The following is a 4,791-nucleotide window of genomic DNA, read 5'->3' on the forward strand; positions in this document are numbered from 1 at the left end:
TTAGGGGTCCTATGGGTCAGGCTCCCTGACCTGGGGTTAGAGCTCCTATGGGTAGGCCACTCAGGCAGGTTTATTCCCTAATTCTATTTGTTGTTTATACAGCAGCCAGGAGGTGGTGTGCAGCCACCGCCACATATTCCATGTTGCTTTCAGCTTTCCCAGATCTATTTGTACCAAGTCCACAGTATTATCTGTCTGCTTGTGAATGAGACTATCTTGCAGTTGTGACAAGGAACTTAACTTATTCTTAATTACCTCCAGGCCTACAGTATTCATAATTCCTGCTCCAAAACCAACCCCTTCAAATATGGTGTCTGCTACATCTCATTTTGCTCAGCCATTGGAGTGTTGGTGTGGTTTTATCCAAGCCATTGTAATAGGAAGGGAGTTGGGTGAACATTTGTGTTCCAATTTAGACACGTTCAGCTGAGTCCAATACATACCAATTATCATTTTTACTAATAGTGGATTTCATAGAATATCCGGGTTGGAAGAGACCTCAGGAGGTCATCTAGTCCAACCCCCTGCTCAAAGCAGGACCAATCCCCAATTTTTGCCCCAGATCCCTAAATGGCCCCCCTCAAGGATTGAACTCACAACCCTTGGTTTAGCAGGCCAATGCTTAAACTACTGAGCTATCTCTCACCACCCCAACTTTTACTGGATCACTTTGAGTCACAAACAATTTTTTTAAATTTTTTTTTATCTGGGGTACCTCTTTCAAATGCATAATCTCTAGTCCAGGTTCTGGTGCATGTGTCCGGAAACCATAGGTTATTGTGGGATACGGTCCAATACCCCATAGTAAATTGAACCTGTGGTGTTTATAAGGTGAACCTTAAGTCCCACTTCCCCTTCCCAGGTGTACACATTAGTATTTCCTAAGGGTTTTAAGCTTTGCCGAGTGTTTTTATCATAGCATTCCATGAGGATCACCGGGTCACCAGTAGGAATCCATGATTGGTTGGCGGGGAGTGAATTATTCCTTAAATATTGGCTGATAAAGAGGGCTTCATCTTCTCCCTTGATCGCTCTAATTATCTGGGTGCTAAAAGTTCCCAGAAGTAGGTAAAGCCAGACCTTACACGGGAGTCTCATTTTCTGTGGATTAAAATTGTGATGGTTAAGCAGCGCCCCGTGCTCAGGTTCTGGGAAGTCCTTTTCTGCAAAGAATTTAAACATCATGATTTATGTAAACAGTTTAATTTGTGAAACATGGACCCATTTCAGATTTTTTTCAATGCGGTGTACCAATGGGCGAAGGCGGTCCACTATGGGGTAAGGGCCGATCCATTCTGATTCCAGTGAGTGACCTCTTTCCCCATTTTAAGGCACATGACTCGGTTCCCTATTTCCCACAGGGCTGCCTTTGTGGGCCTTTGTTTCTGAATTTTGTTGTTCATGTGATCGATGGCCTGATTACCCCTATACTGGAGGGAGGTTTTATCTTCTTGTACCTGTTTGAGCCACTGAAAATAACCAAGCTGGGTTATATTAGAGCTCTCTTCTTGACCCTGTACCAGGTAACTAGGATCACTCATGAGGCGCATTGGATGTCCAAACAGAATTTGAAAAGGGTTGAATTTTTGTCCTTAATCTATTAGTACTATGGATGGCAGCCAAAATCAGAGGCAGTTTATCCGGCCAGTCTTTCCTGTGTGATTTACTACCTTCCGGAGTGCTTCCATAATAGTAGCAGCCGTGTTAGTCTGTATCCGCAAAAAGAACAGGAGGACTTGTGGCACCTTAGAGACGAACACATTTATTTGAGCATAAGCTTTCGTGAGCTACAGCGTATCTCTAATTAAATTTGTTAAAATCTCAAATAAATTGGTTAGTCTCTAAGGTGCCACAAGTCCTTCTGTTCTTTTTCCTTAATAGTGCGGTTCATGCACTCGACTTGGCCTGAGGACTGGGGCTGGTATGGTATATGCAGCTTTTGTTTAATTCCCAAGGCTTGTATCGTTGTAAAGATTTCTCCTACAAAGGCTCCCCTATTATCAGGATCTATTATTTCGGGGGTGCTATATCTATACACTACCTCATTAAAGAACTTTTTGGCCACCACCCAGGTGCTGTTATCTTTAGTGGGAAACGCCTCCAGCCATCCTGAAAACGAATCAATTATCACCAATAAATACTGGAATCCTTCCTTACTCCTTGGCAATTTATCAATAAAATCAATTTGAACAGTGTGGCGTGGCCCAAGCCTTCGATGGTGCACCATGGGTTGCCAGCATGGGGGACGAGCCTTGTCCTGAGCGCACCACACACAATTTCACACCCATGTTTTAACATCATCCTCCATATGCTCCCATTCTGCGACTTGCTTCAGCCTTCTTAAAGTCCCTTCCACTCCTTCATGCATCAACTGATGGGCTACGTTAAGTAACTCCTGTCTTTCTATTGTTCCTGGAACTCGGTTCAGGCGGTCTGTAGGGCCATCTGTTGGCTCAGATACGTCAGGACAGACGTTCCTTTTCTGACCTCTGGTTACAACGGCTATGTCAGGCTGTCAGGCTATTGTATGTACCCCGTTATTCCCGGCGGCCTCCATACCCGTTCTTTTACTGTGTGCCTTTACGTGTCGCACCTTTAACTGTTTAGGGTTCTTTGTTACCCACTGGTAAATCCATTTTCATTCCTCTGAATATCCAATATCTTTTCCATCTGCTGCTTTCCACATGTTCCTATACCAATCATTCTGTGATGGGTTTGGTCACAGAGACCCCCCTTGCGACTGTCACCTGATGTGCTGAAGTTACCTCTGAACCCATTTTCCCTGCCAGCCTGGGCCTCCAGAATCCTGCCTTGTTGAGCCAGACACACTAGCCTGCTGCAACACAGACCCAGGGTCTGATCCACGCACCCAAAGCTGCAGACTTTAACCCAAAACTTCTCAGCAGGTCACTTGGCTCCAGCACCCAGACATCCAGTTCCCAGTGGGATCCAAATCCCAGAAACAACGTGCATCCGACCCATGATCTCCTAGCCATCGTAATACGTAACACCTGCAGCAGCAAGCCGGCTCACACAGGCTAGTGAGGGGGAGGGCGGAGGGAACAGAGATGAGCAGGAGGTGGGGGGGGGTCTTGCAGGGAAGAGATAGGGAGGGGACTTGGGGGTAAGGCCGGTGTGGGGGCGGGGTCTTGAGGAGAAGGGGTGGCGCAGGGGTTGGGGGGAAGGGGCATCGCATTGTGTTATCCTCCTGGGGCTCGCACCAGGGCCACTCCTGCTCCAATCCCCACAGCCGGGGGCGGGCCCCGCTATCCAGGAGCCAGCGGGCCGGCGGGGACACTGGTGCTGGCCGTGGGGCCCGACCTGCTGGACAGGAAGCGGCAAGGCGAGTGGGTGCTGGACAGCCCCGACTCCAGCCTCCCACCCAGCCCGAGCCACTGGCTGCTGGTCGCCAGCCCTGAGCACACTGTGCCCCGCAGGCTGCCCAAGCCGGATGCTGAGGGCCAGGTGCCGCCGGTGAGTAGAACCCTGTGTGGCTGTCTCCACATCCGATCCACTGTCTGCAAAAATGGTCCGTGGATATGAAGTGGATATCCAGAGATTTGCAGGGGTCGCTATATATTTCATGGATGCAGTCCACATAACACATAGAGAGCTGGGGGCAGGTTCCTCCTGTGTCTTTCCGGTACACTGTACCGGCTATAACTATCTTAGTGGTATGGTGTACCGGACCGGACTGCCCTGCCTGCACCATCGGGCGGTACTTTCAAAAAGAACAAAGAGGAAGACTGCACAGAATACAATTGTGCTCAAAGTTGTTCGTGATACCAAGTTCCCACTGTTCTCCTGGAAAAGCAACAGGTAATCGGTACGTAGCCACTGCAAATCAGACCTCGCACAGAAAACTCTTTACAGCTCAGGAGTTAAGCAGGTGTAGCTGCGTCAGCTGCTCAGGCCAGGTCTCCGCTATAAACGTACATCGGTACAACTAGAAATCCACCCCCTGAGTGATGCACTGGAGTTACTCCACATTTACACGAACTGACTGATCACTCACAAAGAATGATTTTCAAAATGTTGTAACTTGGCCAAATCAAAATGAGATTTCACCTGGACATGCCTGGCTGGATTTCTGAATTTCCGCTTTATACTTCCACCTTTGATCTGATCTGTTTCAAACAAAACAAAACAAAAACACACAAAGAAATTTACGATAACCCAAGTGTATATTTCACTATCTTTGCTGTCAGAAAAAAAGATAAAACTGTTTAATTGTTTAAATGTTCCAGAAAAAAAAAATCACCCTCAGGTAAGAGCCAGAGAGCTCTGTGCAGGTTGATTACAGACAACGCAGTGAAGAGGGGAAAGAGTAAGAAATTAAGTGTCAGACACATACCCTGTCAAGCAATTCCTGAGCCGCTTTAGTGGGATCCGAATTCCAGTCCCTTCTGCTTGTAGAAGCAAAGGGACAATGCGGGACTCACCCACACTGATCTAAACCCCTCACCTCGATGGAAAAGTGGCTGGGTGGAGCTCACAGAAATTAGACTTGAACTCTGCTGCCTGTTGTTTCAATAGATTGCGTGGTACTTTCAGTTTCCGTATTACTGCATCACAGATTTACAGGAAGAGATAGACACAGAGGGAGAGAGAGAGAGAGACGGCTGAAACACAGAGGATTACCATATTTCTTTAACTTCTTCGCGACGGTCCCAGGAATGGAAGCACCCAAGGGTGGAAGGTAAGAGATTTTCTGCTCCAGGGTGGGTTGGTGAAATTGATTCCTGGTGTCATTTTAGCAGCTTCTTCGTGTCTGTAAGTTGAAGGCACAAC

At 47.4% G+C, this 4,791-nt stretch overlaps 1 long non-coding RNA gene across 1 annotated transcript; it reads right to left on the minus strand.

The window, feature by feature from the left end:
• Positions 1–3,354: 3,354 nt before the first annotated feature.
• On the minus strand, positions 3,355–4,488 carry LOC119564190. The gene is made up of 2 exons (XR_005223040.2): positions 4,355–4,488; positions 3,355–4,127 (listed from the first exon to the last, which is right to left on the minus strand). It is a non-coding gene; the product is annotated as an uncharacterized LOC119564190 (long non-coding RNA).
• Positions 4,489–4,791: the final 303 nt, after the last annotated feature.

The sequence above is a fragment of the Chelonia mydas genome, chromosome 24, assembly GCF_015237465.2.
Source record: "Chelonia mydas isolate rCheMyd1 chromosome 24, rCheMyd1.pri.v2, whole genome shotgun sequence".
Classification (NCBI taxonomy): domain Eukaryota; kingdom Metazoa; phylum Chordata; order Testudines; family Cheloniidae; genus Chelonia; species Chelonia mydas.